The sequence below is a fragment of the Hypanus sabinus genome, chromosome 2 (genome assembly GCF_030144855.1).
Source record: "Hypanus sabinus isolate sHypSab1 chromosome 2, sHypSab1.hap1, whole genome shotgun sequence".
NCBI classification, from domain to species: Eukaryota; Metazoa; Chordata; class Chondrichthyes; order Myliobatiformes; family Dasyatidae; genus Hypanus; species Hypanus sabinus.
Window position 1 is genome coordinate 133,879,534 of NC_082707.1, and position 14,969 is coordinate 133,894,502.

Consider the following 14,969-nt stretch of genomic DNA (forward strand, 5'->3'; position numbering starts at 1 on the left):
CAATATTCCTGTTGCTGTCTCATTAGATAAAATAACCAAAAATGCCGAAAACACTCAGTAGGCCCAGGTGTCCCATAAAAGCTTTCTACAATTGGAGGAGGACATCTACTCTATGCTTGGAGTAAGAGGATTTGAGTCAGAGACCATCATATTACTTGCCTTTTTAATTGCTATTTGAAACTACAAACTGATATTGCAGTGGTATGTGTATGAGGCCACTCAAGTCCCTGTGATTTTGCAAGATCCTGTAGTGTTTTTAATACAGTAAATTCTGCCTTCTATGTTTTTTCCATCAGAGCAGATGACTTCTACATTGTTCTTCCATCTGTCTTGTCCTGGCCTATTCACTTAGCATCTCTATATCCCCAGAAACCTTTCTGCATCCCACATCCTTTCCACAGTCCACAGTATCCATGACTTGGTTGAAAATTTAAACATTGATTACCTTTAATTTCCCTCTTCTAGATCATTACAGTAAAATGTGAAATGATGGAAACTTGACACCCATCTATCTGAGGTGGATGCATCTGCAAAACATAGATTTGTATGGTAAGGTTAAGTAGTTTTATTCTTTCCTATCAGAATCAGGTTTATTATCACCGGCATGTGATGTGAAATTTGTTAACTTGGCAGCAGTTCAATGCAATACATAATCTAGCAGAGAGAATAAAAAATAAATAAAATAAATAATAATAAATAAACAAGTAAATCAATTATGTATGTTGAATAGATTTTTTTAAAAACATGCAAAGCAGACATACTGTATATTCTAAAAAAGTGATGTAGCGACCAAAGATTCAATGTCCATTTAGGAATTGGATGGCAGAGGGGAAGAAGCTGTTCCTGAACTGCTGAGTGCGTGCCTTCAGGCTTCTGTACCTCCCACCTGATAGTAACTGTGAGAAAAGGACATGCCCTGGGTGCTGGAGGTCCTTAATAATGGGCGCTGCCTTTCTGAGACACCACTTCCTAAAGATGTCCTGGGTACTTTGTAGGCTAGTGCCCAAGATGGAACTGACTAGATTTACAACCTTCTGCAGCAGCCCCTCTATACCAGATAGTGATGCAGCCTGTCAGAATGCTCTCCATGGTATAACTGTGGAAGTTTTTGAGTGTATTTGTTGACATGCCAAATCTCTTCAAACTCCTAATTAAAGTATAGCTGCTGTCTTGTCTGAATTAATATGTTGGGACCAGGTTAGATATTCAGAGATCTTGACACCCAGAAACTTGAAACTGCTCACTCTCTCCACTTCTGAACCCTCTATGAGGATTGGTATGTGTTCCTTCATCTTGCCCTTCCTGATGTCCACAATCAGCTCTTTTGTCTTATTGACGTTGAATGCCAGGTTGTTGCTGTGGCACCACTTCACTAGTTGGCATATCTCACTCCTATACGTTCTCTCGTCACCAGCTGAGATACTACCAGCAGTGGTTGTATCGTCAACAAATTTATAGATGGTATTTGAGCTATGCTTAGCCACACAGTCATGTGTTTATAGAGAGTAGAGCTGTAGGCTAAGCACACACCTCTGAGGTGTGCCAGTGTTAATCATCAATGAGGAGGATATGTTATCACCAATCCACACAGATTGTGGTCTTCTGGTTAGGAAATCAAGGATCCAATTGCAGAGGGAGGTACAGAGGCCCAGGTTCTGCAACTTCTCAATCATAGATCCAATCTGGAAGTTTTATTTTTTTGAATTTTGTGGGATTTGTCTAGCCTCATCAGTGGTGGTGCTACCAATTCTCTCTTGGAGATGGATTTGAAGACCTTGAAGTGTTAGTCTGTTTCCATTCTACTAGTTGTTCTGCCTACAAAAGTGTTCAGAATAAGAACTCAAGTAAGTGGGTGAGCCTAGAGTCAGAGCTGAGGCCTACCCCTTCCTGTGTACACCACAGTACCAGTTGCTTATGTGAGCTTGTCCTGCTCAGGGAAAGTGCATACCCAGCATTAGTGATGGAGGTATCTGGCATGCCATCGGGAAGGTACTGTTGATTCAGGTATGTCTGTGAGACAGCTCTGCCAATTTAGACAGCACTCCCAGTTTTATGAGGAGGACTTTGCAGGATTGTTTTGCTGAGAAATTACTCATTTCTCCAATCTGTGTCTAGGTTAATGCTGTTCTGTCTGGTCTTAAACTTTTCTGGTGTTCTGGTACAACTGAGAAACTTGGCCATGTTGCTGCAGGTCTGATTTGGGATGTTGGAAATGATGACAGGTTTATGCGTGCATAGTCTCACTTTTGGACTAGCTCACCTGTTTAAATTACTAACCAAAGGCAGGCATGGATACAATTTGGTCATTTCAAAACAAATACATTGCAGAAGATGTTGAATCTAGTGTTTCCCATCCTGGAGGGCTACGGAGACTGGACTGCTGGAGAAATTTAATGATGACAGAGATAAATTTTTGGAACATCGGAGAACTAAGGTTTATAGGAACAGCTCTGAATATGAGATAAAGCCTGAGGCAGATTGTCATGATCACATTGAAAAGCTGTGTAGGTTTATGGATCTGAGGAGCTTAAACCTGTTACTATTTTCTTACGTTCTTGTGTTGGAGGGAGGTAATTGAATACACAGTTTCTTTAATTGAAAATAAACAAAATGACAGCTGGAACTAGTCTATTAAAACATAACAAATAAGATGAGTTCCACAGTATAACCACGGAAGTGACTTCTTTGCACTACTGTAATCACCAAGTCAGTGCTTTGCACATTCTTAAAAACAGAACTATTTCTATTTCATTCTGTTCCTTCAAATTGATGAAATGTCTTAAGGCAGTTCATAGTAGCATTAGCAAATAACAACCGACACACAAGAAGAGGTTAAGTAGTCACAAGAAAGTAGATTTCCACCTGGATCTTTACTGGGGAAAGGAACTTAAGAGTAGCAGTGGACAGTCAAAACTATAGATCTCAGAATCCAAAAGGCTGACAAGGTTGAAGCAAATGAATTCAAAGGATGATCAAAATGCTAGAATACGCTGGCAAATAAAAAGTCTGATAGAGATTCTGGTAATTAGTAAAAGATGGTGGAAAAAAATGAAAATTTTTAAATTAATGCATTGTTAAATTGTCTTAAAAATGAGAATTTTTAATTTGTTTTCTCCAAAAGTAAATGAATGGCTAAATTCTACATTTTAGTATTGATATTTGTAGACATATTAAGGATTTAAGTAGGCAGAGCAAAATTAGATAAATGCATTAAAATACAGGTTAGCCATATTTCAATAATTTATCAATCATTTATCCTGAATGTCCTAGCTACAATAAATAATTTCTCCATGGCTGTTGTGTTGAATTCCATCTAGTACTGCAGTTGAGAAGAGGCTTAAAATGTTATTTTGAAGTCTATTTTGTTTTTCTGGGTATGTTAAATAGATGATACAAATTTTGAGGAAAATGGGCAAAGTGAAATATCCCTTTTAGGTATTAGATCATAAGGATTAATTTCTACAAATTGATGGAGAAGGTTATGTAAATAAAGTGTTTTTGGTTTTATTAATAAACTCAACTTCTATTGATCACCAGCTTTAAATACTTCAAACTTCTGAAGTTTGAGTAGTGGTGATGTTCCAAGTATTTTTATTTTGACTATGAGCGTCACTGCAGACTCTTGTATGCACTTCACAGCAGGGCTTGGGCTGTGCTGCAGCTCTTGATGTGCTTGACCTGATTCCACTGTGAAACAAACTGAGATTCCATTGAGTAGGCAGCTTATGCTGCTTGAATTTCATAAGGCCTGAAGCATCCAGTCTGTGCACATAGAACTTGAAGACCTATTTGTATTTATTATGAGGACTGATACTCATGTTAGAAAATTTTTGAAACGTGCAATAGGAAGGAAGATTTGCCAATTTGAATTGACTTTATTACTTACATCCTTCATATAAATGAGGAATAAAAATCTTTGTTACATCTCCTTCTAAATGTGCAATGTGCAATTTATAGTAATTTATAAATAGTATGTACAACAGGATAGTCAATATAACATAGAAGTACAGTTGTTTCAGCATGAGTTAAGCAGTCTGATGTCCTGGCTTTTATGCTGCGGTAACATTTCTTGTATGGTAGCAGCTGGAACAGTTTGTGGTTAGGGTGACTTGGGTCCCCGATGATCCTTTGGGCCCTTTTATATACCTATCTTTGTAAATGTCCTGAACAGTGGGAAGTTCACATCTACGGATGCGCTGGGCTGTCTGCACCATTCACTGCAGAGTCCTGTGATTGAGAGAAGTACAGTTCCCATACCAGACAGTGATACAGCCAGTCAGGATGCTCTCAATTGTGTCCCTATAGAAAGTTCTTAGGATTTGGGGGTCCGCACCAAACTTTTTCAACCATCTGAGGTGAAAGAGGTGGTATCATGCCCTTTTCACCACACAGCTAGTATGTTTCAGACCACATGAGTTCCTCGGTGATGGTTATACTGAGGAATAAAGCTGTTCACCCCCTCAACCCCAGATCCATTGATGTCAATAGGGGTTAGTCTGTCTCCATTCCTCCTGTAGTCGACAACCAGCTCCTTTGTTTTTGTGACATTGAGGGAGAGGTTGTTGTCTTGACACCAGTGTGTCAGGGTGGTGTCTTCTTCTCTGTAGGCTGCCTCATTATTATTTGTGAGTAGGCCAATCAGTGTAGTGTCATCAGCAAACTTACTTAACAGATTGGAGCTGTGGGTGGTGACACAGTCAAGGGTATACAGAGAGTAAAGGAGGGGGCTAAGTACACAATCCTGAAGGGCACCTGTGTTGAGGGTCAGAGGGACAGAGGTGAGGGAGCCCACACTTAACACCTTCCGACAGTCTGACAGGAAGTCCAGAATCCAGCTACACAAGACAGGGTGAAGACCGAAGTCTCTGAGCTTCTTGCCGAGCCTGGAGGGAATTATGATGTTGAATGCTGAACTGTAGTCCAAGAACAGCATTTTCACATAAGCATCCCTCTTCTCCAGATGTGTGGGGATGGTGTGTAGAGCTGTGGCTATTGCATCATCTGTCGATTGGTTGTGTTGGTAGGTGAATTGTAGGTGGTCCAGTGTCAGTGGTAGCATGCTGCCGATGTAGATCTTGACCAGACTCTCAAAGTACTTGCTTATAATTAAGGTGAGTGCGACTGGACGCCAGTCATTCAGACATGTTACCTTGGTCTTTTTAGGTACCAGAACAATGGCGGATGTTTTGAAACAGGTGGGGACTCTACACTGGGAGAGAAAGAGATTAAAAATGTCTGTAAACCCACCTTCCACTTGTGCCGCACACATCCTGAGTACCCATCCTGGGATGCCGTCCGGTCCCGCGGCCTTGTGACCGTCCACGCATTGGAAACATCTGTGTACTTTGTCCTTAGAGATGACCAGGCTGTTGGTCGCATCATCTGTAGGTCTCCTCAAAGGCTCAGTATTGGCAACATCGAATTGAGTGTAAAAAAGGCTTTGCTGGTCTGGGAGAGAGTCAGCAATGTTGGAAACTCCACTGTGTTTTATTTGAAGTCTGTGATGGTGTGCAGACCTTGCCATAAGCTGCATGTGTTGTTGGTGGAAAGTTGTGTCTGGATCTTGTCCCTGTATTGTTGTCTTGCTGCCTTGATGACTTTGTGTAGATTGTAGTTGCATTCAGTGAGCTCCTGCTGATTACAATACTGGCAACGTAAGCACTGTGTGGAGCGTAAGTGCTGCTCGCACAGAACTGTTGATTCAGGGTTTCTAGTTTGACCAATTTCTAGGGGACAATATCCTCGATGTGTAAACATGCATTTTGATTCTTTTCCCCATGCAATTATTATAACAAGTGTTTTTGCCTTTATATTTAGAGGCTGTATTTAATTTACTAATATTGTTCTCTTTTTTTCCCTGCTTCTACTTCTATTTCTTAATTCTTAAATTGGGTATCTTGCTCTCACCTACTCTGCCATTCATCATGATCTTTTACATCTACCACTCTCATTGTTATTTGGGTGACTGTCACCTTCTTGTCAGCTTGAACCATTCTGGCCTTTCTCCTCTGACATCTCATTAACAAGATGTTTTTATCCACAGAACCGCCACTCACTGGATGTTTAAAGTTTTTCACAGCATTCTTTGTAAACCCTAGAGCAGGGGTGGGCAAACTTTTTGACTTGTGGGTCACAAAGGGTTCTAAAATTTGACAGGGGGGCCGGACCAAGAGCAGATGGACGGAGTGTTTTGGTAATACACCTCATAAGAGAAAATAAAATATCATGGGATATGTAGAAAACATGTGCTTTAATTTCAATTGAAAATGAACAAATGCATTACAACAAAATATCTTTGAAGTCCAATGGTATTTAGCTATTTATTGAAATGACTTTTAAAACACTGAAAATTAAATGAATAAAATACAGCTTTTTTTAATAGTAACAGTTATTATTTTAAAGCACTGAAAACTCTGTTATCCTTCAAGATATTATCATCATCACTCTCCTCCTGACTGTCTTTATTTCAAAAACGGTAGGAGATGCAGGTCTACTTGTCCTGCTCCTCCTTATTCAATTGTCCCCTGTGCCAAAACTCAACAACGACCAGCACAAGGACAGAACAGGGACAGCGCGCCAGTATGCGGAGCGCGTTATTTGATCTGGAGCGCATTTTTTATTTTGAGAACGTACGTGCACCTGCGTACTACTCATGTCCATCACTTAACAGAAATGACATGTAACATGTAAGGCTTATTGAAAAAAATATTTTCAAATGCATTTTTTACATAACACAACGAAGAAACTTATTTTTAATTTCAGTGGGAACAGTATTGTTGGTCTCCCTTTTTAGCCAGTGCATCAAAGTCTGGATTTAGTTTTGTTGTGGCAATTCTCAGGATGGATCTGAGGTGTTGGTCAGTTAACTTGGATCTGTGGCTGGCTTTGTTGATGTTCATGACGCTGAACGCCTGTTCACACAAATAGGTCGAGCCGAACAAAGAGTAAAGCGCAAATGTGGAGTAATACGCTGCACCTCAACAAAGGTCAATGTATATAGAGTGCGTCATCTATTGGGAAAACGTTAACAAGGTTTATTAATATAATTTCATCGTTCTGCGGGCCGGATTAAAAAGCTTAACGGGCCGCATATGGCCCCCGGGCCGTAGTTTGCCCATGCCTGCCCTAGAGACTGTTGTGTGTGAAAATCCTAGGTGATCAGCAGCAACTGAGGCTACGTTCACACTAGACCAGATACATCCTTAACAGAAGCTTTTACTCTTCTTTGACCCTCCGTCCACACTGAAACGGCATTTTCCTCCCCTGAAAACGGAGCTTTTCTAAAAAGCCCTCCGGAGTGTGTAAATTTGAAAATGCCGATTGGGCAGAGTAGTGTGGACAGGATAAATGGAGATTTCTAAAAACACTGTCATGACGTGCCGGAACGGCTAGTGGTGGCAGCGTGGCATTTCACTGTTTTTTTGAACGCAACCTAACAATTTCAGAACAGACAGCAACGAGACTGAAACCAGAAGAGTTAGAAATGTACTCACCAAATACTTTGACCCATAACTTACTGAATAAATTACTCACTTTGCCCTGTTTTCTGTCCTTTCTTGTATGAAGGTGGTTTACCTTTTTATGCAAGTACTTCTCTGACAATAGATGTGTAAGAGCCTAATGTAACATTGTATGGAAATACAAGGTAACACTGATGCAGCCATGTTTTATACATTTAACAAGGTGTTTTATTAATGCAACAGAGTTAGTCAGCCTCAACCATATCTGCATGCTTTTATGCATTGAATCCCTGCCACGTGATCGCCTGATTAGATATTTGCATTAACGAGCAGGTATAAATAATAAAGTGGTCACTGAATGTATGAGGGAATATTGCTTCTTTCTTCTTCTTTCTGGCATAATCAGTGACCACAGGCCTCTTAGCTTAAGTTCACTGGCCTTTATAGAAATTTCTTGCTGCCTATGCCCTGAATAGCCAACCCCTTTTTTTGGGACTGTGATTCCTGGCTCAAAGGAATTCAGTCAGCAGATAACTCGCCCTTACATTGAATATTAATAGTGCATCAGTTTCATGTCAGTTTAAAATTTTGTTAAAGAAATATAAACTTGGCTCATTTATTCAGAGTAATCTTTTGTGTTTCAAAGAACATTTGCCGTATATTGAATTGATTAAGAGCAGTAATGGTATTTGGATTGTTCAGACTTGGTACCTGTGATTTCTAGTTTCATTTTGAGGAATACTTCAAAACAATACTTAACCCAAAGAACCTGTCTGCAATTTCCTAACTGAAGTTTGTTTCTTTTAATTTTTTTTTGTAATGCAGCTTGGAAAATACCAGATATTATTTTGCCTTCTCAACACCAGAGAACTTTATGAAGAAGATAACAAATTAGATTTGACGTTGATTAATGGAAATAAGTTAATCCAAATTTAGTTTCAGATTATTTATAATAAAATGGAAAATAACTCTCATAGCCTCTAAACAGGTTTGAAAGAATAAAAAAAAAACCTCATTAACACATACAGTATTCTTATGGATTTGACAGGGTAAATGTAGAGATAAGGTTTTTCCGTTGGGATGTCTAAACCAGAGGTCACTGTCTCAAAACAAAATAAAAAGTTTCAGAAGAACTCAGTGGGTCATGCAGATCTGTGCAGACAAAGGGATGAGACCCTGTATCTGAGTCTTGATGCAGGGTCTTAACACAAAATGTCAACCATCCCTTTGCCTTCCACAGATTCTGTTTAGTCTGCTAAGTTCTTCCTGCAGTTTAATTTCTTGCTGCAGATTCTGGAATCTTGAGACTTGTCACTGTCTCAAGGGCATGGTCATTCAGAAGAACCATACAACCATAGAACATTACAGCACAGAAACAGGCTCTTTGGCCCTTCTTGGCTGCGCTGAACCATTTTTCTGCCTAGTCCCACTGACCTGCACCTGGACCATATCCCTCCATACCCCTCTCATCCATGTACCTGTCCAAGTTTTTCTTAAATGTTAAAAGTGAGCCCGCATTTACCACTTCATCTGGCAGTTCATTCCGCACTCCCACCATTCTCTGTGTGAAGAAGCACCCCCTACTCCCAATGTTCCCTTTAAACTTTTCCCCCTTCGCCCTTAACCCTGTCTTCTGGTTTTTTCCTCCCCTGGCCTCAGTGGAAAAAGACTGCTTGCATTCACTCTTTCTATACCCATCATAATTTTATATACCTCGGATCAAATCTCCCCTCATTCTCTACGCTCCAGGAAATAAAGTCCTGACCTGTTTAACCTTTCTCTGTAACTCAGTTTCTCAAGTCCCAACAACATCTTTGTAAACCTTCTCTGCACTCTTTCAACCTTATTAATATCCTTCCTGTAATTAGGTGACCAAAATACAACCTCACCATAACATTCGAACTCTTATGCTCAATACTTTGATTTATAAAGGCTCTCTTTACTCTTTACTCTCTTACCAAAAGCTCTCTTTACTACCCTATCTACCTGTGATGTCACTTCTAGGGAATTTTGTATCTGTATTCCCAAATCCCTCTGTTCTACTGCACTCCTCAGTGTCCTACCATTTACTTTGTATGTTCTACCTTGGTTTGTCCTTCCAAAGTGCAATACCTCACACTTGTCTGTATCTGCCGTTTGTCAGCCCATTTTTCCAGCTGGTCCAGATTCGTCTGCAAGATTTGAAAACCTTCCTCATTGTTCACTACACCTCCAGTCTTTGCATCATCAGCAAATTTGCTGATCCAGTTTTAGCATATTATCATCCAGATCATTGATATAGATGACAAATAACAATGGACCCAGCATTGATCCCAGTGGCACACCACTAGTCACAGGCCTCCACTCAGAGAAGCAATCCTTCACTACCACTCTCTGACTTTTCCCATTGAGCCAATGTCTAATCCAATTTACTACCTCTCCATGTATAACTAGCGATTGAATCTTCCTAACTAACCTCCCATGCGGGACCTTGTCAAAGGCCTTACTGAAGTCCATGTAGACAACATCCACTGCCTTCCCTTCATCCACTTTCCTGGTAACCTCCTTGAAAAACTCTAATAGATTGGTTAAACATGATCTACCACACACAAAGCCATGCTGACTCTCCCTAATAAGTCCCTGTCTATCCAAATACTTGTAGATCCAATCTCTTAGTAGTCCTTCCAATAATTTACCTACTACTGACGTCAAACTTACCGACCTATAATTTCCCGGATTAGTTTTAGAGCTTTCGATTTGTTCACTTTCTTTTGTCACTTAAAAACATGTAATTATACTTCTGTTTTTAAAATCTGTTTAAAGGTTGATCTTCCATATTTTATTGTGTTAACATTGATTGTATCATATTCAAATTGTTTAATAGCTTGCTGCTTTAAAGAAAAGAATCAGTAGTATGCCTTGCTTTCACCACAGAATTCTTGACCTTTTGGCAGATACTGGCACTGCCCCAACTTATGGCATGATTTGTATTTTTAACTTAGATATAGTTTTTTTTAAATTTATTTTTCATTGAAAAGTGTTCAGATTTCAGTCAACCGACAACAACTTACTTGAGAATGACACAAGGTTCTCTTTCTTGAAGGTGGACAGAGCATAAAATGAATGTGGAAATTGAGGATAAGACAGTTGGATGAGTGGCTTGTGTTCTATTTTTTCGAAGTAAAATTTAAAGTTTATTTTGATTTCTGCCTACCTGTAAAGGTGATGACATTTACTTTCTGCTGGTGAATGGAATTGCTTTAAATTAATGGATTATCATGCACCGTCAGACAGTGTGTATTGATATAATTGGGTCCAAGTTTCTCTCTTAGTTTGATTTGTCATTTCAGTCTCTTCGTATTAATATCTAAAACATAATCTTGTCTTACAGATTCAATTACATACCACTACTTTGAGGGAAGTATTTTCAAGCAGGTGGCAAGTTATTAACATGACTAGCAGCTAGGCATCAAGAATAAGTGAAATATGCCATAAAGCCCTTAAGCCTGCTTCACTATTCATTATATTTGTAGCTAATCGTCCACCTTGGGTTTATATTCATGCCTAATCTTCATATCCTCTATTCTCTATGTGAAGAAACTCAACAGCTGGGGTTCTTTACACAAGATAGATGTGAATTCCTATTCACAAAGGAATTTTTGTTTGTATTAATTTAGAAGCCTTGATCTCATATTCTGACATGTAATCCCTTGCTCTTAGCAAAGAAATCAAGTCTTTCAGCAGTAAGCTTGTCCATTTCTATCAGAATCTAATAAATCAGTGACATTACCTGGAGAGTGTAGGTCCATTTTGTTGACTGATTGAAAGATACTGATGTCCAGAGGGAACAGTCTTGTACATAAATCACTTAAGTTAACATCCAATTACATCAAAAATTTGCAAAAGGCAAAGATGTTTTATCTGGAATATAATGTTCTTTTGAAATTGTTCCTGGAATATTTGTGCATACTAGGCTGGTTTCCCTAACTAAGGAAGAGTATACTTGTGGTTGGAGAGATCCAAGTAGTGTCCCAGGATGGTTGGGCAATGTTCTGTGATGAGAGGGTAGGCAGAATGAACTTGTGCTCTCTTGATTAATAGAATGAGAGGTGATTTCATTCAAACATGCAATATTTCTTTTGTAATTCAAATTTTTATTATTATTTATTCTTATTTTACAAAGCAGCACAGCATATCATAGAGCAAATACAGTACAGCATATTTACACAGCCATCCCATGATGGGAAAACATATAAAACTAAGAAACAGAAAAAAAACTTCTAATTTAGGTTTAAATTAACATATAACCAAAATTGATCCCACGCGTCTTGCACTTTTCCCAACATGTGTTCATATGATGAAATCTTAACCATTTCCTCAGTCCAAACATGCAATATTTTTAAAAGGCCTAATGAGGTAGATTGGGGATAATGTTTTTGTAAGATTTCTAGAACAGAACCCATATCTCAAAAGAACTTAACAGCCATTCAGGACTAAATGAGGAAAAATCTTTAGTTTAAAATAGGTTAAAAGAGAGGGGTAACCACCTCAATTTTGCTTTCCATCTAGTTAGAAAAAAACTAAATGTAAATATTAGTCTTGGATATTATATGTTGAAATTTAAACAATCTGGCTATCAGTACCTATTATTGGTCATGCAACAGAAAGCTCTAACTCATAAAATAGAAAGCTTATTCCAAATATTTAAACTGCAAATCAGGAAAAAATAAAATTTTAAAATTTGCAGATTATTGTACATGAATTATACAAAACAGCACTTTGAGTAAGCCAGTCAAGTTTACTGTACCTCACAGTAAGATCATGGCTAATCTAATCCTGGAATCAACATCTCTCAGTGCTCCTTGGCTCATTTGCAATTTGAATGTACTTTGAATATGACTTCTACATGGCTCTCTGAGATAGAGAATTAGAGATTCACAAGCCTCTGAGAGAAGAAACGTGTGTATGTATTAATAAATAAATATATGTCTTAGAATAGGTCCTTCCGGCCCTTTGAGCTGTGCCACCCAGCATTCCATCTATTTAACCCCGGCCTAGTCACGGGACAATTTATAATGACCAGTTAACCTACTAAACTGTACGTCTTTGGGAAACTGGAGCACCTGGAGGAAACCCATACAGTCACAGGGAGAATGTACAAACTCCTTACAGACAGCAGCAGAAATTGAACCCCGGTCACATGTACTGTAAGGTGTTCTGCTAACCACTATGCTGCCAAGAGTAGCTCCTGCTTGTTTGTGTCTGAAAAAGGTGATTTCATATTGAAATATCCCCATTTGTGGATACTTCAACTCCAGGGAAACTTACTTTTGATATCCACTCCGTCAGTCCATCTGTCACTTGTTATCAGGTGAGGGTAAGCATGCTCGATGAGGGTAACCAGTTGAAAAAAGGCAGATAGTAAGTTGCAACGGTATGTTAAGGGGTTTTATTTAATGCTAGTGGGGGGAAAAAAAAGCTAAAACTGCTCAAAAGTTGTGAAAAATGTAAGTGTTTACAAATAGACAAGTAAAAGCAAACACGTATGTACAAAAATTTACAAATATACAGAGGTTTTCTCCATGACACACATTATATTCCAATTTAACTATTCACTGTCTGTCAACTCCAACCTCTACGCCTCTCTAACAAAGCCATATTGAATGTTTAACCCTGCCTCTGCCTGGCCTAGAAGGACCAGGAAATACTACTGTTGGTCTTTGGGGGGGTGGGGGGGTGTTAATTACGTGACCAGATCATAAGTATTTCAGGTGCAGAACTGGAACATTTTAAACAGGGATTCTAACATCCTACAGTCTTATTCCACAACAAATGCCTTAGCTAAACCCACAGATCAGTGTCCACATGCTCAGATGAATATAAAAGAATAATGCTTCCCTGCCAGTGGTGTTACCAGTGTAGGGTGTGGTGCACCTGCTCCCACTAACACAGGCGTTACTTTAGGACGCCCCAAACTGTCCCTTGGGTCTTTTGGGACCACTCTGCTTTCTATAAACCAATGTAGCAGTGTGAGTGAAAATAAATGAAACTGGAATGCCTGTATCTAGAATTGTTATAAACTAGTAGAACATATAAACTGAGGGGATTGTTTTGATCAGCCAAGCTAGGGATTGTTTTACTGTTGGGAGTTCACCATTTAAACACCCCAAGAACTGCAGAATGGGAGGGCAAAGTGTGTAAACTACTGGGGAAATGAGACCGGGGACCGAACGAGGAGGAGTGACTAACCAGGCAAAGGGGCAAGGTTAGTGGGAGAATTAGCATTGCCAACCTGTTCTATCGCACCACCTCAGGATCACCTTTGGGGTGTCGACTTAATCTGCTCAATCTTTCTTCGTATGTCAACCCCTTCTAATTAGGAAGCAACCTAGTAAACCTTTGCTGCATTGCCTCAAATGTAGGCATATCCCTTTTAAAATATGAAGACCAAAGCTACATATAGTACTCCAGGCCTGATCTCACTTGAGCCCTGTGAAGTTATAACAAAATTATTCTGCTTCTATACATTAGTCTGCTACTATACTCTATACCTATTGCAATAAATGCTAATATTCTACTAGCCTTTCTACCTGTACACTAACTTTTTTAAGCTCATGTAAAATCCCTTTATGGCACAGCAATTTCAAGTCTCAAATCATTTGAATAGTAAATTGCTTTCTCATGTTGACTTCAAAGTAGATAGCCTTACATTTTCACATATTGTGTCAGCAACCTTTTGCCCAATCATTGAATCTTTCTATAACCCTTTGCAGGTTATTTGTGTGCTTGTTATAACTTGCTAACCCAGCTACTTATTAAGCTTGAAGAGTGTACATGCAGTCCCTTCATCCAAGTCATTAGATTCTAAGTATTTCAGGCTCCCATTGTGATCTTTGTGCCAATCTAAAAATTATTTATACTGACTGTTTTCTATTGGCCAAATCCTTACCTATACCAGCATTTTGCCTCAACTCCTTCTGTTCTTGTGCTGTAAACTTTTTATGACACCATATCGAATATTTTCCAGAAATGCGAGTACACTATGTCGACTGGTTCCCCTTCTTCCACTCCTTTTGTTACATTTTTGAAGAACTCCAGCAAGTATGTCAGATATTGATTCCGCGTGATTGTTGCGTTTGTGTGGTCTGTTTAGTACTGTCCATTCTTGCACATATCAGATTGCTGTTTGTAATATCTGAGTTATATCTTGGCATCAAGTTAGTGTGCAAACTGGATTCCGTAGTGTGACAACGGTACTGGGCTAGTTAAATGTTTTCAAGGTTGAGAGGGAGAAAGTGGACTTGCTCTTGTGGCTATATCTAATTGCAAAATGATAATGTGAGATAGATAATATATTCTAAGCTGGAGTACATCAATTAAACACCATGAATCAAAGTTAGCTTCAAGAAATATATGGCTGCTCTGTTTCAGCCAGGTGATAATGAGAGGCAAAACACTACTCCAAAGAAACTGATAGGAATATAGTGCCTTTAAAAGGTATTCATCCCCCACAACTATTTTCACATTTTA

General features: G+C 39.0%; 1 protein-coding gene across 5 annotated transcripts in view; it reads left to right on the plus strand.

Annotated features, from left to right (window-relative positions):
* Nucleotides 1-14,969, plus strand: part of pals1a (protein associated with LIN7 1, MAGUK p55 family member a) — an 87,010-nt gene that overhangs the window by 22,439 nt on the left and 49,602 nt on the right. Inside the window, exon 2 of one of the 5 annotated variants that reach the window (XM_059955423.1) lies at nt 466-549. The exons of the other annotated variants lie outside the window; for them this stretch is intronic. The gene's annotated coding sequence lies outside the window, so the exon portion shown is untranslated. The remainder of the gene's footprint in view (nt 1-465; nt 550-14,969) is intronic. 5 annotated transcript variants of the gene reach the window in all.